Source organism: Podarcis muralis, chromosome 6 (assembly GCF_964188315.1).
Source record: "Podarcis muralis chromosome 6, rPodMur119.hap1.1, whole genome shotgun sequence".
In the NCBI taxonomy this organism is placed as follows: domain Eukaryota; kingdom Metazoa; phylum Chordata; class Lepidosauria; order Squamata; family Lacertidae; genus Podarcis; species Podarcis muralis.
Window position 1 is genome coordinate 19,435,840 of NC_135660.1, and position 22,948 is coordinate 19,458,787.

Consider the following 22,948-nt stretch of genomic DNA (forward strand, 5'->3'; position numbering starts at 1 on the left):
GGAGACCCTTCCCACAAACACATTTAAGAGGCTGTAGAATATTAATCAGCCGAAGGCATGGTGGAAGAGGAACATTTTCACCTGTCGCCTAAAAAGAAATAATGAAGGCACCAGTGAGCCTCCCTGGGGAGAGCATTCCACAAACAGGGAGCCGCTACAGAAAAATCTTGTGTTGCCACCCTCTGGACCTCATGTGGAGGAGGCACACGAAGAAGGGCCTCGGGTTGAGTCCAGGATGGTTTATATGGGGAGAGGTGGTCAATTTTTCTGAACTAAAAACCCCCGACTTAACATACTTGCTGAAAGAAACATCAGAGAAACATGCAGGGCTCACACAGTGGTTGTGTCTGCCATATAAAGCATAGAGCTGTCCTCAGACAGAACTGTGTATACTGAAAAGTGCTTAAATCAAGATGGCAAGGATGAGGACTGAGCGGAAGACAACCTGAACCAGTAAATTTCTGCTAGTTCCTGAGATGTATTAGGAGTTAGTGCATGGAATTGTTGCACATCTTACATAAGTCTTTGGGTGTGCAGTGTGGCTGACAATCCCACAGAAATCAGATTCGATTTGTTTCAACCTCTGTAGGTTGGATTGCAACACCAAAGTTCCATGAAATGCTGGGGCATGTGGTTGCTTCATTTATTTATGGTAAGATGTAAGAATTTAAGCAACATCTTTGTCTATGTGCCCAAGAAGTAGCAATTAGTAAGATGTGAGAATTTAAGCAACAACTTTGTCTATGTAGAATCACAGAATCAGAGAATCTTAAGAGCTGGAAGGGACCCCAAGGGTCATTTAGTCCAACCCCCTGCAATGCAGGAATCTCAGCTAAAGCATCCATGACAGATGGCCACCCAACCTCTGTTTAAAAATGTCCAAGGAAGGAGAGTCTTCTCCCACCTTTCAGAGTCTGTTCCACTGCTGAACAGCTCTTACTGTCAGAAAGTTTTTCCAAATGTTTCGTCGGAATCTCCTTTCTTGCAACTTGAAGCCATTGGTTTGAGTCCTACCCTCCAGATCAGGAGAAAACAGGCATGCTTCCTTTTCTATGTGACAGCCCTTAAGATATTTGAAGATGGCTATGGTATCTCCTCTCAGTCTCCTCTTTTCCAAGCTAAACATACCCAGCTCCTTCAAGTGCTCCTCATACGACTTAGTTTCCAGACCCCTGATCACCTTGGTTGCCTTCCTCTGCGCACGTTCCAGCTTGTCAACATCCTTCTTAAATTGTGGTGCCCAGAATTGGACACAGTATTCCAGGTGTGGTCTGACTATGGCAGAACAGAGTGGTACTATTACTTCCCTTGACCTGGACGCTATACTCCTGTTGATGCAGCCTAGAATAGCATTAGTTTTTTTGCTGCTGCATAACATTGTTGACTCATGTTCAGCTTGTGGTCCACTAAGACTACTAGACACCTTTCACATGTACTGCTAGTAAGCCAGGTGCCCCCCATCCTATATTTGTGCATCTGTTTCTTCCTGCCCAAATTCCATTTGTCCCTCATGAAATTAAATTTGTTGGCTTGGGCCCAGTTCTCCAATCTAATGGCTTGACAAGCTGGGTTCGGTGAATTTATGGCAGACAAGTTTATTGAGGCCTATAAATCAGGAGTGGGTGACTTTTTCTGACCAGCAGGCTAGATTGTTTTGCCCCATCCTTGGTGGGCCTAATTTAACAGGTGAGTGGGACCGCCCACCTCTCCGTCACCTGGCTTCACTATGGCCTTTGCAAACAGCTTTGTGCTGCTCCTCTGCAAATCAGCTTGCGGAGGGCTTTTGAGCAGGTCTGAGGAGGTTTAAAGAAGCAGTGTGAAGCTCCTTTCAAGAGCAGTGCTGGAAGAGAAACAGATTCCATTGAATGGAGACCACTTCCCCCTCCTTGAGCGAGACACACTCCCACCCATCTGTCAGCTGATGAACAGGTGGGAGGGTGCTTTGCTCTAGCAAAGAGACGATTCACTGGGAGCTCATTTTATGCTTCCGATTGTTCCTCTTAAGCCCTGTCCTTACCCACCCACAACCTGATGTCTCGTGGTCCAAGGGAGGAGGCCTGGCAGGCCACATTTGGCCCGTGGACCAGTGATTCCCCACTCCTGCTATAGACTGTCCATGTTCAGAGGCCACATGGCACTGAATGCAATTCACTGGCATTCATACCCAGCTTGTGGATCTCCCAAAGCCATATTTGGGAAGGAGGATGCGGGACTAGATGGACCTTCATTTTGATCCAGCAGGGCTTATTGATAACCTGGAAAATATTGGGCCTGATATTATACACCCAAATCCAGGCAGTGAGTTCCACACTTGCAGATCAACACTGGCACTGTTGGTTGTATCTCTGTCGAACGCGCTGAATGCATTTGAGATGGACAGGCACAGAGGAAAGCCAGCAAGGAAGGACAGCTCTGACGGCTCACTTCTTTACTACAAGTTTACTCCTCCAAAGTAAGTTCCACTGATTCAATAAGGCTAATTCCAAGCAAGTGTGTACAGGATTACAACCTAAACCTGGACCGTGTCCATAAAATAGCACAACATTCAGGCACAGTACAGACATTGTCCTATCTATTTTCCGTGTTTTATTCGCATTTTATAGTTTCTCACAGAATAGTGGTACATAATGAATTGGAATAAAATTTGAATGAAAACAAGCACGTCGCGAGATTTAATTCTGGTAAGAAACAATGAACATGAAGGGAAGCAATTACAGCTGAAGAAAATCCCAGGAGCAAACCTCTCTGGATAAGTTAAAAAAAAATTTTTTTTACATGACATTTCACCCACCAATCTGCTTGAGACATGCAGAGACTCTATAGGTGATATAAGGTGAATAAGGATGCAACTATTGTGACTTCCCTGAGGCTTCTTTGCTAGAAGAAGAAGAAGAATAAAGTTGCTTTTATAAATCCCAGAATGTCTCTGTAAGCACATGGCTTAAAAGGGGAGGGGGGGGGACAGTCACTATTGTGCATTGTAAGTTCACATCATGGCTGGAATGGTGCTTTCTGGTTGCAAGCCAAACACATGATAAACGAGCTTCAGAACCAAGCGGATCTGAGGAGGAACAACGGCATAAAAAACGTAGGCCGACCCCATAATGCAAACAAGCAGCAAACTGTGGAAGATCCACCATTCAAAAGGATCCATGAGATAAGCCATCGTGATCAGCTGGTATTGCCAGTAGTACCAGGAGAGAGTGCTGAACTTGCGTTTAATAGCCATAGCCGTCTTAACAGCGCTCAGGTGCCACACCTAAGAGAAACAAGTGAACAAACAAATGTTTAATGAGAACTCTAGAGGTTTTGAGAGGAGGCACACACACGCACACAATATTTACTGCTATAATTCTGAATAAATTATACCCTGCTTTTCAACCACACCTAGGTCCCAAAGTGACTTACAAAATAATAAAAAGCACACTGTAGCTAAACATGTGTATACCAGGTAAAAACACAGCTAAAACACAGAAACCTTTTTTTATTTATTTAAAAAACCAAATACACATAAGCTAATTACAATTCAAATGCAAATAAAACCAGTAAAACTTCCACAATAAAGATTGGTAACCAAACTATATGGGGTTGAGAGGGTCAACTAATATTCCTCAGGAAGCCCATGACTTGTTGATGCTTGTAATACTGCAGCCTAAGCCACGATGTTCATCTATTTGGGAGCCAGTGTGGTGTAGTGGTTAAGAGCGGTAGTCTCGTAATCTGGGGAACTGGGTTCGCTTCCCTGCTCCTCCACATGCAGCTGCTGGGTGACCTTGGGCCAGTCACACTTCTCTGAAGTCTCTCAGCCTCACTCACCTCACAGAGTGATTGTTGTGGGGGAGGAAGGGAAAGGAGAATGTTAGCTGCTTTGAGACTCCTTAGGGTAGTGATAAAGCGGGATATCAAATCCAAACTCCTCTTCTTATTATTATTTTTATTACATGAAACTGAATATTAATTACCATCTTTTTATTTTATGTCTATAGCCTTTCTGCCAAGGCAGCTTATGTAATAAACTAGTGCCTAGTTCGGGTGCCATATTTGAAGTTGGATTTCACAAAGTGTGTCCAGAGCAGGGCAACCTCAATGGTGAAGAAAACTGGTCTTGTGAAACAGCGACATATGTTTAGCCTGGATAAGATTAAGGGGAGACAGGATGACTGCTGCCTTCAAAAGTCCAAAAGGCTGTCACACAGAATAGGGGCTCTCACATTTTCTACCCCTGGGGCCCACTTGAGAGGCCTATCAGTCACAAAATGGCGGACGATGGGGCCAGAGCCAATCATAAAATGCCATAGTCAGTTAGGATGCTTGAAGATAGCATAACTCAGGCTGCTCGCTTCCTCCACTTCTGCCTCAGTCTCCTCTTTCCTTTCTGCTCGCTCCACCCTCCTCCTCCTGGCACAGCGGTGGCAGCAAAAGAGGAGAAAGCCAAATGAGACCCATCTGGGTTCCCAGGAGAGGTTGGTGGGAGACAGCTGCAGACAGCCCACCTGAAACAACCCTGAGACCCACTTTGGTCCCCTGCCTACAGTATGCGAAACACTGACATGGAAGATGGAGCAAACTTGTTCTCAGTCGCTCCAGAATGAATGGGAGGGCATTTCAAAGAAACATATTCCGGTTTAACAATAGAGGAAACCTGCTAACAGGACAACCTGTTTCACAGAGGAACAGATGGCCTCTCCTTCAGTGGCGCTATTTCAGCAGAAGCAACCTCTCAGACATGCACAAAAATTCCTACACCGAGTAGGACTTTGGACTGGCGGAACTCCAAGGCCCCTTCTAACTCAAAGCGTGCCATTATTCTAGGTGAATGAAATACTTTGCTATGTTAATCGGCCAGGTCCTGGCTTTGTTTGATTGAATCATCCGCCTTTACCTACTCCCTGCATAGTAACACCATACTTCAACTTCTTCCCCTATGATTCATGGCATAAACACCCCTGCAATGGGAGCATGCCATCATGTTTTGTGACATTATACTGGGTCAGCAATTTGTAAACTCCATCCCACCCTGCCCCAAAGAGCTTATTTCTCGGTATCTTTACTTGGAAGTAACTTACCGAGTGAGGAACAGGTGAAGTAACACTGCTGATGGTCAGTACTCCCCCTTTTAAGCATCCCAGCTGAAGTTCTTGCTTTGCAGAGGAGCTGGAAATGCTTGATAAACTATGGCTTAGTGTGTTGTGTGAACCAAACCAGTATAAGTCTGCTTCCTATGTTCCCACACTATTGGGTACAAGCCAAGGTACATCCAGGGTTGTGACTATATTGTGAGTTTCAGAAGTTTGGATCGCAGAAAGTTAATAGGGTTAAAAAAGACTGCAGACGTTGCGTAACAGGAATGGCAAAGCTTCCAGACATATCATCTGCCGGGGAAATTGTTCTGGTGGCCAGAACAGGACACAGATGTGGTCCTGCCACTCCACTCTGCCTTCCACACCTGGAATTCTGTGTCCAGTTCTGGGCACCACAAACTGAGAGGAAATATGATAGCCACCTTCAAATATCTAAAGGGCTGTCACATTGAAGATGGAGCAAGTTTCATCTTCTGGAGGGTTCGAGTCTGGAGGGTAGGCTTTGAACCAAAGGCTTGAAGTTACAAGAAAGGAAATTCCGATTAAACATCAGGAGGAACCTGTTCGACAGTGAAACAGACTCCCTCTAGAGGTTGTGGACCCTCCTTCCTTGGAGGTTTTTAAGCAGAGGTTGGGTGGCCAATTGTCATGATCTAATTGAGTTTCCTGCACTGCAGGGGATTGGACAAGATGGCCCTTGGAGTCCTTTCCAACTCCACAATTCTATGATTCTTTGAAATGTAATCCTAAAAGGCTAGGAGATTGGTGGGGAAGATGATTCACCCTTATTTTTCCCCACTGCCTCCAGCTAGAGAGAAGGGGCAAACTAGGGTGGAAATCAATACAGTGGTACCTCAGGTTACAGACGCTTCAGGTTACAGACACTTCAGGTTACAGACTCCACTAACCCAGAAATAGTACCTCGAGTTAAGAACTTTGCTTCAGGATGAGAACAGAAATTGTGCGGCGGCAGCACGGTGGCAGCCGGAGGCCCCATTAGCTAAAGTGGTGCTTCAGGTTAAGAACGGACCTCCGGAATGAATTACGGTAAGTTCTTAACCTGAGGTACCACTGTAGAAACATTTTGAGAAGCAGACTGCAGCGAGAAGTTTTAAGAGAGATTCAGAGAGAGGGGAAGCTCCAGGAAGTGCCTTTTTGTAGTGAGGGGAGCTCCCTCACTCTGGGGATCTGGTGTGGGGCAGTGGCTTAGTCTGCCTGCTGCGAGTGTTAAACTGTGTCTCCACCTAGGCTCAGCCTGTACATTTGTAAATAAACGTAAACATAACAAAACACCACAAGCCTCCACTAACTTCTTTCCAAAGGAAACCCAACTCAGGCAAGTGCCATGACCATGGAATTTCTCACCACTGGAGTAAGCATGACCATGTGACGCTTCTGTAAAAGACAAGGGAAGTTTGTTTCTGGGGCATGTTTTGAGCTAAAAATGCTTCACCTGTAAAAGCCCCAAAGGCCAGAGGTACCAAGGTTACTTCTGCGACAGGGTGTGCCAGGAACCACTCATGAATTTTAAGTTGCATCTTAGAACAGGTTTACACTCATCAGCTGGGGACTGCATTAATACGCAAGGCAGCCCAATTTTTAATTTCCCCATTAAAAATTATGTAAATTATGACAAATCAGCTGTGTGCATGCTAGGGCCTATACATCAGTTTCCTGGCTTACACAATGCTTTATGCATGTGACTGGGAGGATCAGGGACTGGGCAGAGGAGGAATGGTGGAGACCGCCTCCCCAGCCTGACCCTTCCAAAGAAGAAGAAGACAGTTCGGAATTACAGCAGGGGTTTGAGGGAGATGAGGGGGAAAGCTGGGAAATAATGGGAGAGGAGGAGGAGGAGGAGGAGGAGGAGGAGGAGGAGGAGGAGGAGGAGGAGGAGGAGGAGGAGGAGGAGGAAGAATAAGCATTAGAGGGACAGATGACGAACACAGTGTCTTTAGTCAAAACAAAAAAAAATTTTCCAGTAGCACCTTAAAGACCAACTAAGTTAGTTCTTGGTATGAGCTTTCGTGTGCATGCACACTTCTTCAGATACACACTGTGTGTATCTGAAGAAGTGTGCATGCACACGAAAGCTCATACCAAGAACTAACTTAGTTGGTCTTTAAGGTGCTACTGGAAAAAAATTTTTTTGTTTTGACTATGGCAGACCAACATGGCTACCTATCTGTAACAGTGTCTTTAGAAAGCATTCCAGACCGCCCCTCTCCCAGAACCTGATAAGCATTGAAAATAGGAGAGTAAAGAGCTCAAAGGCAGAGGGCATTCATTCATTTGCTCATTCGGGGCAAAGCCATTGTTCCAAGAGGCTTACTTTCCAAGCCTCTCTCTGTGAATATTGAATAAAAAGCAGTTGGTAAAGACTTTTCCTTGCTTATCCGTTCCTGGCAACCTGCTGTGGGGTTGGATCCTCTGCTGCCTGACATCTAATTTCTCTCAAACCAACTTCAATGCAAACTGAGAAAGAGAATCAGACCCTCCCAGTTTCCCTATTTTCCAGGGCCAGTCCCAGATTTATAGAAGCCATCCCAGTTTCTGATTTGATCCTGGAATGTCCCACATTTCTTTAGGATGTTCCTATTTTCATCGAAGAAATATTGGAGGGTGTGGTAAAGGTAAAGGTAAAGGTAAAGGTACCCCTGACCATTAGGTCCAGTCGTGACTGACTCTGGGGTTGCGGCGCTCATCTCGCTCTATGGGCCGAGGGAGCCGGCGTTTGTCCGCAGACAGCTTCCGGGTCATGTGGCCAGCATGACTAAGCCGCTTCTGGTGAACCAGAGCAGCACATGGAAACGCCGTTTACCTTCCTGCCGGAGCGGTTCCTATTTATCTACTAGCACTTTGACGTGCTTTCGAACTGCTAGGTTGGCAGGAGCAAGGACCGAGCAACGGGAGCTCACCCCGTCACGGGGATTCGAACCGCCGACCTTCTGATCAGCAAGTCCTAGGCTCTGTGCTTTAACCCACAGCGCCACCTGCGTCCCTGTGGTAAAGTAAAGGTAAAGGTACCCCTGCCCGTACGGGCCAGTCTTGCCAGACTCCAGGGTTGTGCGCTCATCTCACTCTATAAGCCGGGAGCCAGCGCTGTCCGCAGACACTTCCGGGTCACGTGGTCAGCGTGACAAGCTGCATCTGGCGAGCCAGCGCAGCACACGGAACGCTGTTTACCTTCCCGCTGGTAAGCGGTCCCTATTTATCGAGGGTGCTTTCGAACTGCTAGGTTGGCAGGCGCTGGGACCGAGCAACGGGAGCGCACCCCGCCGCGGGGATTCGAACCGCCGACCATGCGATCGGCAAGTCCTAGGCGCTGAGGCTTTTACCCACAGTGCCACCCGCGTCCCTGTGGTAGGATGTCGCTATTTTCATCGGAGAAATGCTGGAGGCTACGCTAGCTTTGTTTTAAGCTGGTAATAGGCACACAGCCTTAAACTGATTTAACGATTAATTCCTATTCCCAGGGTACTCTAGAAACTGCAGTTAACAAGCTACATTTCCCAAAATTCTTGGGGGGGGGACGGACCATGTCTGTTAAAGTGGTAAAAAATTGACAGAAAATGTATATCGTGTGTGAGGCAGATGTGTGCGAAGAGGTTTGTGGACACAGAGGTTCAGAAAGTGCTGTATCAAACACCTAATGCCAGAACATGGAAGAAAAAGAGGCTTTGACTCAACACTCTCAGCAGGAGATTCAAAGATCTAGTAGGCAAGCCCAGTGTCGTGAGAGTGACACCTTCTGGTCATTGGAGAGAAAGAAGGCCATTTCCAGCTAGGCAGGCTGTGTTAAGCTTTCCATAAGCTACCTTGCTAGATAGTGATCTAAAATAGAGTTTCCTAGTGGAAAGCCCATTTTTAAATAATTGCATGCTGATTATTGGCTGATAAAGTATGAAAAATGTCTGTCTCCCACTTTCTACATCACAAGAACATGAACAATGACATGCCAAAGGTGCACGGAGTCCTTCCATATATCAGTGGTTATTCAGATATTGCACATTTGAAGCACTTAAAAATTAGGTTCTGGGATTAAAACTTGGTCAGATCTACCTCAAATTAAGCCAGGCTCCACAGAAAGCTACTTCATTAACATCGTGAAAAGCATTCTTGTTCAAAACACTTAGGGCAGAGTGAGATCACACCCAATGTTTGTTGACTCACACACTGATCAGAACAAAGTAAGTCCTGCTGGATATTTTCAGGTCTATGAGGATTACATACCGCCCCATACCCGGAGGTCTCAGGGCGGTTCACAGAAAAGATCACAACATATATAATCAGAATAAAAACAACAACCCAATAACACACACACACACACCAGAAAAGAGCCACATTTTAAAAGGGCATAGGTTGTCAACAGAGCAACCAAAGGCCTGGTTAAAAAGGAACATTTTTGCCTGGCGCCTAAAAGTGTGTAAGGAAGGCACCAGGCGAACTTCCCTGGGGAGAGCATTCCACAGACGGGCAGCCACTGCAGAGAAGGCACCCTCTGGACCTCTTGAGGAGGAGACACAAGAAGGAGGGCCTCAGAAGATGTAGGTTCATATGGGATGAGGCGGTCCTTGAGGTATTGTGGTCCTGAGCCACCGAAGGCTTTATAGGATTAAGTGGATTAAGTGGTAATGATCAACTTGCTTCAGTTTTGAGTTTTGGGGCTGTATTTAATAAATTTGTACACCACCCCTCAGGTAGATCTCAGAGTGATTCACAATATAAACTGTAGAGCTATGACTTTCTCATGAGGCTTTCTGGGGTTTTTGAAACATTATTCATCCAATTATTCATCTAGTTTGGTGTAGGAGTGCAAATATCCAGAGTGTGGGGTCAGGTGGGATTACTATGAGGAATTATAAAATATGCATCAAGCCATTGTGTCCACGATGAATGCATTGTGTTGACTGGGTTTAATTCATTGACAATAATTTCTGATCAAATCCCACAACCCTGTGCATCTCTGGCCATTTTCTCTCCTGCCCATTTCTCTTTCTTGACAAGTCACGTATGCAGCCCAGTTGCTTGCCAGGAAGGCATCCTGGGCCATAAAGAGAGTGGGCAAGTTTCTTTGATGTAGCTTTTCTGATATGTTAATCTTAGGATGTTAATCTTAGGGCCAGGAAGGACTTCCGGGTTGGCGCCATTGCCGAATGGCGGATTCCCTCCGAGCTCCGGAGGGAATCTGCTCAGTAGGGATCGGGTTGTACTGCGCCGGCGACGCGGGGACCCTTAAAAACCACGGGCGCGGATGCCCGTGGACTTGGTGACTCGGCGGGCACCGTTAGCGCCCTTCCCGACCCGTGAAGGAGCCTTTTTAAAGGCTACGGAACGGGGGACGGGGAGCGGCGCGGTGCTGAGAGTCCTCTGCTTCCCCTGCTGAGCGAAGCCGCATGCCATTCGGTGGAGAGCGCTGACTTCTTCTTCTGAACATTTGGATTAAAACAACAACCCGTGAGTAATACGGAAATTGGACTTAAAAGGGAAATTCTTCGCCTTTTTTTTTTTTTTGAAATTCGGCACGAGCGGGGGAGGTGCAAAGAGGAAGTCCATCTCCCCCCCCATTGTAGACAATTTAAAGCAAGGATTTAACAATTAAGGTCGAAAAAAGAGCCTTCTCTTCATTGAGAAAAACTTATAAATTCCACGAGTTTAAATTACAAGTAATTGTGCTGGAGGATAAGAGTGGACTGAGATTAAAGTGCAACCCCCCCCCTCGGAACCGGGAGTAAACCGCGAGAGAGCCTGGGGAAGAGAGATCGAGATTTTGACAGCTGTCAAAGTAGCTGTCAAAGTGAAGTATAAAAAAGAGAACTTTGTTCTGGTGACTTTGCTGGCTAGATTCGTTACAATTTGGACATAATGTATTGAAAACAAGGAATAACAAGTTAATTTGACTTTTGGCTTGGATTTGGAAGGAAACTAAGTAACTATAACCCCTCTAGAGGGGGTTTTGGGACATTACAAGTATGGCTGCAAGTGGAAAAATACTGATGGAGTTGAACAGGACTTTTTATCTCCTGGGAGAACTGTATGACCAGAGTACTGTTTTGTCTACAGAAGTAGCTAAACTGAAGGAAACAATAGAGGCATCTATTGAAAATGGAAGGGCCTTGATGCAAGTTTTGGTTCCTGAACAAATAGCTTCTGTAGCGAAGTGGGAAGGGAATGAAGGAGGAGTTTCAGCATCGCAGAAGACTAAGGAAGGCCAAGGGTCTGCCAGGAAGGACACAAAGGAAAACAGGAATTGGATTATGGAAATGTGGTGTGAACTGGACATTGAAAATTGGAGAGACCTCCTGATGGAGGTACTAGAAGATCTATGGAGTACAAACCTGAGCAAGATGGAAGTGGGACTATTTGGGACATTCAGGCTCAAAAGGATTAAGAAACAAGATTGGAGTTCTATTTTTAACTATAGAGGCCTGGATGCAAGAAAAATGGACATTTTTGGGACAGAACTTCTACGAGATCTGGTGCCTGACATAAAAGACTATCAAAAAAACCGGCAAAGAGGAGCAGAGAGAGATTTAAGAGCCTCGGACGTGAGATCGCCAGGCTGACACTAGATAGACTGATGGATTTTGGGGATTGAAACCGGGAAAGAGGGGAGAGAGAATGGGAATCCAAAGGGTGTACAATTATATTTTGAATTTTTCTTTCTTTCATATGTTGTTTTGAAGTGAATATAAAAAAGGGGGAATTCGTGGAGGGGAACAGGGGTCGATCTTAGAAAAAAGAGGTTTATGTTTAAAGACGGTGGATTATGAAAGAGGGTATGTAAAATGAGCTAAATTGAATAATGGGTCAAATATGATAAGGTCAAAAATGTGGGATAGGAACTTGTTGAATTAAATAAATAGAAATGGAATACAAGAAGGGGAGGGGTGGGGAAGTCCGGGAAAGATGTTATTGAAATTAAGGCTTGAAATGTAAATGTTTTCTATTTTTCTTTTTTACTGTTTTTCTTTTTTTTGGACTTTTTTCTTTTATTGTTGGAAAATTTAATAAATATGATTTAAAAAATAATAATAATAATCTTAGGGCCAGGAAACAGATCTCACCTGAAGGTGATAATGATTACTGTCTTCCTGGCCATCCTCTTATCATGTATATTGCTTGTTTATCACCTCCGGGGTTGCCAAATGCACTCCTTTGTAGTTCTGTTTTGTTTACCCCAGAAATATGCGTGCTTAATTAGTTTTGGTATTTTAACTTTGTCCCCACATGGGGTTTGTTGAAATGCTCAGAAGAAATCTGATTGGTTCTTACGAACTCTCTGTAAAAGTTCTTTTGTGAATAAAATGACCTGGACCGAGGGGTGGAGAGACAAGCAGAGAGTATTATATTCACCCTTCCCAGAGTCTTGCTGGTTCAAGCCTCTGTGTGTAGTCTTATTAATCAGAGTTCAATCCTTCCTTTGCTTCAGGAACCCCTCAATTTGGGGCTTAAGCCGGAGACTTCCAGTCCAGATTGGGTGAAGATCATGTGGGATGGTGATACTCTTTCCCCCCAAAATCTTTCTGAAACCTGGTGCCTTTCCTAAATTTTGAACTTCAGCCTCAAACATTGCAGTCCAAAACACCTGAAGAGCAACAAGTTGGAAAAAGCTGGCTTGGAGTGCAGTTGTAATATAAAACAAGGCTGAAATAACAAGCAGGAAGAGTAAGAACAGTCTCTAGAGGGCACCAAAGACCAAGCTGTATCAGAGAGAAGACTCAAGTCCTATTCAGAATTGGGCAGGGCAGGGGGGCCTCCAATCACACAGCCTCCGGCTAGCCTTCCTGACCCTTACTACATCTGATATCCAGGGGTGGTATTCAACTACGTTTTATACAAAGTAGACCCAATGAAATTAATGGATGTAACTTACATCATGTTCATCTGCTTTGAGTAAAACTTAATGGAATAGCACCCCATGTGCTGGATGGCATATAAGCATAGTCGACTCTCAACGTAATAGCCAAAACCACATACAGTGGTACCTCGGGTTAAGTACTTAATTCGTTCCGGAGGTCTGTTCTTAACCTGAAACTGTTCTTAACCTGAAGCGCCACTTTAGCTAATGGGGCCTCCTGCTAATGCCGCGCTGCTGGAGCACGATTTCTGTTCTCATCCTGAAGCAAAGTTCTTAATCCGAGGTACTATTTCTGGGTTAGCAGAGTCTGTAACCTGAAGCGTCTGTAACCCGAGGTACCACTGTACGATCAGAACAACCTTGTAAAAACCGTAAAAAGTGCAGCGCAGCACATATCACACTCTCTCAAGACCGCTGTTGATTCTCTCTGCACCTCTGAATGCTCTCCCAGGGTGTGTGCAATGGTGGGTGGGATTGCCAAAGGTTTCCCCCCACTCTCCCACCCCCTTTTAATTTTTTAAAAACTTTTTCAGCCAAGCACATAATTCTGCGACTGCACATGTTTAATGCACGTAAGTTGCAAGTTGACTGTACATACATACAACCATAGACTCCAAATGCACGAAAGCTCCAACAACACATTGACATCTATGCACAAAGGCTGCTTTGCACACATGCTGAATATGTGGATGTCACAGTTAAGGAACAACTATGATTCCCCGCATCAATGCACACACATAAACACAGCAAAAGCAGCTGCCAACAACTTCAGAGCTGTTCTCTCTCCTTGTCACTTTAAAGTGATACTGTGCTTTTTAAAAAATCCCAGAGAAAACATAAGACTATTTTATGTTTTTGCAGAGGGAGAAAACATTAGTTCGCGGAGTTTCTCTCTATGTTTGGGTTGTTCCCAAAGTTTGGGGAATTGGAAACAAATGTCAGTTTATCAGAATGAAAAAATGAGGGAAAGTGCAGGGGAGACAAAGGAGAGAGAGATTTCATCAGTCCTCTGGGCATATCTACACTGAAGACATGTCCATTTTATAGCAATGTCACAGCTTCTCCCAGAGAATCATGGGAACGATATTTTGGTGAGAATACTGTCTCTGTTTGAGATCCCTAGCTTTCAGTTCCCAAAGTTTCCTAGAGAGGGAAAGTCTGTTAAATCATTTTAAGTCTGTGGTGTGGATGTGATTACTCTCAGCATTAAAGGAAATGAATGTAAAAGCTACCTGCTCCTTCCTTAGGATTTGCTAAAATTTCTCAGCAACTTTCTCCTCTTCTCAGTAGTAACCAACCAGTGATCTGGTCCTCATCTCTTTCTGCCCATTCAGAGAACTCTAGCAACTCTAGAAAGCAGAAGAAATTTGTCCAAATTTAATGATATTATATTGTCAAAACCATAGTGACCCATCCCATGAAACAATACATACATGAGGGAAATAATAAGTTTATCTATTTACACATATGCTATTTGGTTCTGTAACCTTAATTATATTTTAGCGTTATTGATGTTATTGATGTTTTCCCCTGCTGTTTAATGCATTTTAATGTAATTCCCCCCCTTCTCTTTTCTTTTTCTTCTGATTTACATTAATTCTCTGTAATACTCTCAGCAATATATATATATTAGAAAGCAGAAGAAATGGCACTGTGGAATGGATATAGAAAGCAGATTGCAGTACAGTATATGGGAAACAGTGAAGGTGATCAGATCCAAAGGATGACAGGGCTCCTTTCCCATTAACAGTTTGGGAGGAGCATACATACACTTTACTGGGGCTAAGGGGAGTGCAGGGACTGAGTCAAGGCTAGCTGTCCCATTACCACAAGGAAAACGTGAGGCTAAATTGTAAATTATGCTTAAGAATGTCCAAATTTATTAATCCTCTGTTTACCTTTGGTGTCCTAAACTTTTAAGATTTGCTGTACTCAATCTGCTGGAACAAAACAAGCAGTGCTATTTTTCTAGAAAAAGAGGTGCCGGAACTCACCACAAATGCCTCCCTCATTCTCTTAGAATAGCAATGGTGCCATTCTAAGTTCCAGTAAATCCCAGCTGAAAAAAAGCCCTGAGAACAAGTATTCCAACCAATGTGTTGTAGTCCCCACCTTTCTCCCTTCTCTAGAACAGCAAGCATAAGAACACACAAAAGGGAAACAGGATCTGGCTACATGTCCCAACACCAATCATCTTCTTCTTCTTCCCAACCTGTTGACTACGGCCTCTGGCAGCCATGCAACCCCAATCAGAGTGAAAATTTACATGGGTTACATACGGATGTGACACGCTACCTTTCACATAAATGTTGAACATGTGACCAGAAAACACAATACTGGCCACGACCCTGAACTGAGATGGGACAAAGCAGCTTGTCTGAACACATCTGGAGCAGCCAGCCCCCCAGATCTTCATTGTCCATTATACCTAAACAGTTTTGACCTTTAGTAAAGGTAAAGGGACCCCTTACCATTAGGTCCAGTCGTGGCCGACTCTGGGGTTGCGGCGCTCATCTCGCTTTACTGGCCGAGGGAGCCAGCGTACAGCTTCCGTGTCATGTGGCCAGCATGACTAAGCAGCTTCTGGCGAACCAGAGTAGCGCACGGAAACGCCGTTTACCTTCCGGCCGGAGCGGTACCTATTTATCTACTTGCACTTTGACGTGCTTTTGAACTGCTAGGTTGGCAGGAGCAGGGACTGAGCAACGGGAGCTCACCCCGTCACGGGGATTTGAACTGCCGACCTTCTGATCAGCAAGTCCTAGGCTCTGTGGTTTAACCCACAGCGCCACCCGCGACCTTTAGCTGAATGTATAAATTACTTTAGTCTTCCAGATTGCTATTTCTACACCTTATACTATTACTGTGCCTTCTCGTTGCTTCAGGTTTTCCCCCCTTCTGTACATCAATGGATGCTTTGGCCCTTTCCATGTAGAGGTGCCTGAGTGTCCTTACTGCTGTCTGTGTGCATTTACTCAGAGATGGGGCACAGGAGCAGAGGAAGATGCCATCTACCAAGTCAGACCACTGGGCCAGCTGGCTCACTATTGTCTACACTGGTTGGCTGGCAGAGCCTCTCCAGGATTTCAGACAGGCGTCTCCCCACAGCCCTAGCTAGAGATGCCAGGGATTGGGACCTTCTGCATGCAAAGCAGATGCTCCACTGCTGAGCTTTGGCCCTTCAAAGCTCTGCATTATGGTCTACAGATGTCAATTTTATTTTCTTGTTAATTATGCTGTTTTAAATGTGTATATTATATTTGACTTCCTTTAGCAATGTTTTCTTCTGAAATGTTTAAAGATAATTTTTGCTGTTGTATTAAATGCACATTCTGTAGCTGACCTGCTTTGTTTTGAAATCTTTAAAGCAATATTTTACTTCCCTGTTAATTAATGTTGCTTGGAAGGCATACTTAATATGCGACTTTCTCCAGTAATGTTTAATTTGGATTGTTTTTATTTTATGTGTATATCTGAAGCAGCATCTCCACCCCACCCCATTGTTCAGCCCCAACACTGAGGTCCAGCTCTGAAGACCTTCTGGCGGTTCCCTCATTGCGAGGAGTGAAATTATAGGGAACCTGGAAGAAATCCTTCTCAGTAGTCACACCCGCCCTGTGGAACGCCCTCCTGTCAAATGTCAAAGATAAGCAACTATATGACTTAGTAGACATCTGAAGGAAGCTTTTAATGACTGATGTCCCCTTTCCCCTCTGTTTTTTGCTGGAAGCGGTCCAGAGCGGCTGGGGTAACCTAGTCAGATGGGCAGGGTATAAGAAAAGAATTGTTGTGGTTAGGTGGTTTGTGTTGTAAACTGCTTTTTAAAAGATGTTTTTCTTAAAAACAAAGTGGTATAGAAATAATAATAATAATAATAATACCCTAGGCCTCACTCACCAAGAGAACCAAGAAATACTATTTATTGTTTTTTCATTTTTTACGTGTGTGTCTTATCTTACTCTATGCACTTGTAATTTTGCACTTTTTATTGTTTAACAAAGAAACTATCATTTCCAAGAGAATCAGAGAGTGCTTGTGCAGCAAACACTATGACCCTAGAGGAGGGCGTGTGCTTCAAAACCAGGGCTCAATTGGGCGTGCGTGTCTGGAACCCAGCAATCTGGCTGAAGTGTATTTAAAATGTCAAGGAAATAAACAACTATCTGACTTTTAGAAGACATCTGAAGGCAGTGCTTTTTAAAAATAAAACAAAATGTTTAGGGGTACTCTCATTCTGACTCAGGAAAATCACCATTTTATAGTTCATATGGGGGGGAATACAGTAAATGGACAAAAGTACAAACATTCACAAAATGTTTAGGGGTATGCGCCCCCCCCCCCGAATAAAAGCACTGTCTGAAGGCAACCGTGTTTAGGGAAGTTGTTAATGTTTGATGTTTCATTGTCTTCTTAATATTCTGTTGGGAGCCACCCAGAGTGGCTGGGGTATAAATAAATTATTATTATTATTATTATTATTATTATTATTATTATTATTATTATTATTGGGTTCAGGCATGACCCACCACCAGTAACCCTGGCCCTCTCCCTCCTTACCTGGCACCCTGAGCTCAGGGGTTCATAGGTTGCAGCGCCAGCCTTCCTGGTCCCCAAAAGCTGCTCTCAGCACACTGGGCCTTATTCAGCCCAGGCCTCAGAACAGCTTGGCTTTGATTGGACAGCCCTGCCTAGATGGCAGCCTATGAGCTTGACCCGCTGAGGCAGGCCTGGCACTCTAGGACTTGTCGTCTGTGGCCCTTTTATTCTTGAGAACTACATGTCCCAGAGTTCCCTAATTCTACAAGCTTTATCTCTGAGCACAGTGCAGAAAGAGCTAGCAGCATGTGGGAGGTTGGCAGTGCCGGATTTATGTACAAGCTAAACAATCTATAGCTTAGGGCTCCGCTCTTTTGCCCCTCCCCCAAATTACACTATTAATATACTGCAGTTCAACAATTACTTTGAGAAAATACATATTTTGTTGTGCGCAAATGGCTTTAGATACCTATTAGGTCCATAAATTAGTGTATTTTTCGCTCCATAAGGCGCACCTGACCATAAGGCGCACCTAGTTTTTAGAGGGGGAATTCAAGGAAAAAAATATTATTTAAAGGGAGCGCTGAACAGAGCCTGTATGCATCCCAGGCTCTGCTCAGCGCTCCCTTTCACGAGCAGCGTGGAGTGTGTGTGTGTGGCTCTTGGGGGCTTTTCCCCGAGGAGGGAGAAGGGCAGCTCATCACTGACAGAATTCCCCCACCTCGTAGAAAAGCTAGCAGAAGCCGCACACCCTTTAAAGAGCATGCGGCTTTTGTGCGGCCAGTTAGTCCCTTCTCCCTCCTGGGGAAAAGCCCGCAAGAGCCGCGCTGAGCTTGTGTGCGGCTCTTGGGGGCTTTTCCCGCCTGCCTCCCCCCTGCATTCGCTCCATAAGACGCACACACATTTCCCCTTACTTTTTAGGAGGGAAAAGGTGCGTCTTATGGAGCGAAAAATACGGTACCGTATAGCATATATTCAACACAAAAACCAGTGACAATTTGTTGTTGACAAAGGGCAGCTGGACATATAAAGGGCCCCATTACCTTCAGTAGCTTAGGGCCTCATCAAACCTAAATCCAGCCCTGGAGGTTGGGCATGGGAGACTTAATTTTTGGCAAGGTTATTCAGTGAGGAGCCTTAAATATATGTTTTTCAGGTGTGATGAATTCAAATCTGTTGTGTGTGTTTTTGTGATTTGGCAGCTCGAGATGTCTACGTTCAATGAAGAAGCACATTCAGTACTTTCAGGAAACCAAAGGGTTTTGAATTTTAGCTTCCGATAAGGTCTGGTCATGCTAAAGAAGAGGAAGAAGGAGATGGAAGAGAAATAACATATAATCTAACTGCAAGTACTTGGCAATCCCTTTTTTAATTATTTCTATGTGCAATTTTGCACACGCTTTACTTACCAAGCAAAACTAAATTATACTCATTTAACCCAAATATCTCTTGAATCCCCAGGGCACGTTGCAACTTTTGAGCACCCCTAATTTTGGGGATTTGAAAGTTGGAAAATCCAGTACGCCCTAGTGTGGGAGTAGATGAGGGAGTAGAGGATAATGAGGGGCAATGAGTTCACTGGGGCAGTTGAGAGGCAATACTTCTGGTGGAAGGTGCAGGCCTCGGAACATAGGGAGTGTATAGGGAAGTTTTTAATGTTTGATGTTTTACCGCGTTTGATGTTTTAATTTGTTGAAAGCAGCCCAGAGTGACTGGGGGCAACCCAGTCAGATGGGTGGCATATAAATAAGGAAGTATAATTATTATTATTATTATTATTAAAAAGGTGAATTGTGTGGAAAGCAGGAATGGGGGAAGCTTGTTTCCTCCAGGTGCTGTTGGAAGTTCAGCTGGGTACATGAAAACTACTTTATACAGTTAAGACGCTTGGGCCCATCTAGGCTCAGTCCTGTCTCATATCTTCCAGCACATTGAAGACAAAAACTGGGACACCATCTTTCTCCCCCCCCCCAAAAAAAAACACCTTTTCTGAACACAGCACCAAAAAAATATGTGTTTTGAGGTGCCGCGCGAGATCACAGCCCCCCAAAGGCACTTTTCCAGGGAGGAAATTGCGCAAGATCACACCCAAAATGGTTGCCTTCTTCTCGCAAGAAAAAAAACCAGGATGTCCCAGTTTTTCCAGGATACTTGTGGGACATGATGTCTAAACTGACTGGCAGTGGTTCTCCCCTCAGCACTCCCTGAACACGCTGGGTATTGAACCTTTTCTGCATCTAAAGCAGTGGTTCTGCGACTGATCTGCAACCCTTCCTAAAACGACTGCCTGTTTTGTGGAGAAAGCGTTACAATACTAAAGTCTCAGAGCACAGGTTTTCAATTCAGGTCCCAACCTTTCTGATGGCTGAGCCAACCTGAGTCTGGTCAGTACATGGGTAGATGACTACCTGGGAGCCACATGTACACTGTCTCAGATCCCATGGAGGAAGAAAGGTTGGGTAGACAGCTTCTTCTGTGTTAGAGGAGCCAGAGGAGAAGCCTAGCTGTACCTTACCACAAACGGGAGCTGCTAGCATCTCACATTCCTCCTCAAAAGCATGAGGTCATGTTCAGCATTCTCCATGCTTCCTTTTATTCAGGTCTGAGACAGTTTTGTCCAGCTTTCTATAGATTTTATTTATTCAAACGTGTGTTAAAACAGAGCCACTGTGATCAAGAGATGCTACTATATGGACATAAGCACAACAAACCCAAACCAGCAGTTGCATTCGCCGCAAAAAGTGTGGAACTATCTTCAGTGCCAAAGAAATGCAACTAGACATACAGTAAGACTAAAACAGATAAAACAGTGGTAAGTGAGATGTTCCTTCAGAGTAAACAGTTTGTGAATCAACTTCTCAGTCAGCCCTTATGCTTTTTCCAGCCTAAACAAAGAAGGAAAACTAAACTAATGGGAATAAAAGGAGAACAGCTTGGCCGGAACATTTCCTGCATATCTTTGCAAATGTTAAGTTTATGCCATGGTTGCTCTGCCAAGTGAAGAGAGGCTTTCTTGGAGCAACTGCAAGGAGCTTTCTTTTGTGAATTGGTCTTTGTTGAGTGTTTGCAGCAATTGCCCTACTTGAAGAGGAATCTCGGGCAGCAACGGAAACTTAAAACCATTTGGCACCTTCTTTTGCCTCACTCTGCTTCCACTGGAAAAGTGGCAGTACAGGAGGAGACCTGTACTTGCTTCTCTCTCATTTTTATACCTTAAAGGCAAACAACATGATAGGTGGTTCCAAACATACCACTAATATAGCATATAAACATCAGACACGCCTGCCACATCTTTGGGGGGAAAGATCACTTAAGGGTAAGAAAGCTGGGTTTGCAGATGCTCTTCCCTGGCTCTTCCCACTTTTCTGAATTAAGATTCTTCCTTATCTACCTTTCACGTCTTCCTTATATACTGTGAGTTATCCTGCCATGCCAAACCAAAACTGCTATGGATGACACTGGCAGATCCCAAAATGACCAATCCAAAGCATGTCTTGAGCACATTAAGAGCATAAGGAGAGCTAAACCTTTTCTGTTCAGTCATTGTTGGTGGCGTTAATAATAATCGTCATTTATTTTATTTTATTCTTCAATTAATAATCATGTGGCTGTTAGGGCATGCAAAATTACTTCCCTACATTACCATTTCACTGAGCCTTCCATATAATTTAACGAAAAGAACACTGGTCTAGTGAGATCTCATAATCTTTGCCTCTTATTATTTAATTTTTATTCCACACACCCCATCGCTTTTTCACAAAATGATCCTCGCACCATACTAATAGCCTCCCCTGCTCTCATTTTTACATTTCCAATGTTTGCTTTTTAAGCTCACATGGTGGGGATTCTATTTTATATTTGCAAGGCGAGCTAGAAACAGGAATCTATCTTATAAGCCCATCTCACTCAGTATTGTCAACACTGACTGTCAGCTGCTGTCCTGGGTTTCAGACAGGGAATCTTCCCTAGTCCTACTTGGAGATGCCAGGGGTTGAACCTTGAACCAGCTGTCTGCAGTGCAGCAGGTACCACTAAGCTATGACACTTCTTTGCCACTTGCTTACGGTATATGGCGTTCATCTTCTAACTTATTTCACATCATTTTGCTCAAAATGCATACAAATTGGGTCTCCAAATATTATTTAAAACATAAGTGCTTGACCGTTTATTTCTTCCGTGGCATTGGAACTATAAGGACACGCTTGCAGTCCTGTTTTCTTTTTATACTTTCTTTTCTAGCATCTCAGCAGTACCATCAAGACATCCCTTTTTAAAAGAAAGGGGGGGAAAGGATACATTATCCCAAGAGAGGAAAGCAAGATCTTTTCTAAATGTGACCCTAAGATGTACATTCGAGTTTGTCTCACAGTTTTTGTATCAACTGATAAATGCTGTTAAAGTTTTTACATTCACACTATGAAGGCTGCGGTCCTGTAGGTTTTTGAATTATTGGAGGAGACTCTTGAGAGTCCCATGGACTGCAAGAAGATCAAACCTCTCCATTCTTAAGGAAATCAGCCCTGAGTGCTCACTGGAAGGGCAGATCCTGAAGCTGAGGCTCCAATACTTTGGCCACCTCATGAGAAGAGAAGACTCCCTGGAAAAGACCCTGATGTTGGGAAAGATTGAGGGCAGAAGGAGAAGAGGAGGACAGAGGACGAGATGGTTGGACAGTGTTCTCGAAGCTACCAGCATGAGTTTGACCAAACTGCAGGAGGCAGTGGAAGACAGGAGTGCCTGGCGTGCTCTGGTCCAGGGGGTCACAAAGAGTCGGACACGACTAAACGACTAAACAACAACAACCTGTAGGTTAATTTGGTCCCATCCACAGTATACATTTAAAGCTCATGACTCGCCCCCCCCCAATATAATCCTAGAAACTGTTGTTTGTTAAAGGAGCTCAGAATTGTAGCTCTGTGTGTAAACAGCAGTTCCCATTATTTGGGGATGGGGGCGAGGATGGGGACAATGTACCGTATTTTTCGCTCTATAGGACACACTTTTCCCCCTCCAAAATTTAAGGGGAAATGTGTGTGCATCCTATAGAGCGAATGCAGGCTGTGCGGCTAAGCCCAAAGCCAGAACAGGGAGACGGAGCGCTGTGCAGGGCAGCAGGGGGCCTTCACCCCACTGCCTTGCGGAGGCTACGGAGGCTGTACGAAGGTGGGGGAAAGGCTGCAATGCTTCCCTCCACCGCCAGCCCCACAAGCTCGGGGGGCAGCGGGAAGGCAGCCCGCCGCCTTTGCGCTGCTCCTCAACCTGGTCTTTGGGATTGGCAGTGGGGGAAAGCAGCGCTTCCCCCCGCCAGCCCCAAAGAGCAGGTTGAAAGGAACCCAAAGCCTCCGGAGCCCAGTGGGAACTCCCGCTGGGCTCCGGAGGCTTTGGGTGAACGCACCTTCAACACACAGAACGCACTTTGTTTTAGAGGGGGAGAACAAGAAAAAAAAAAATTTTCCTGTTCTCCCCCTCC

The 22,948-nt window shown here is 44.7% G+C and overlaps 1 long non-coding RNA gene across 1 annotated transcript; it reads right to left on the reverse strand.

Moving 5' to 3' along the window:
* Nucleotides 1–2,559: 2,559 nt before the first annotated feature.
* Nucleotides 2,560–17,772, reverse strand: LOC114597941 (uncharacterized). Its single transcript, XR_003706922.2, has 3 exons — nt 17,500–17,772; nt 14,175–14,291; nt 2,560–3,259 (listed from the first exon to the last, which is right to left on the reverse strand). It is a non-coding gene; the product is annotated as an uncharacterized LOC114597941 (long non-coding RNA).
* Between the last annotated feature and the right edge of the window lie 5,176 nt (nt 17,773–22,948).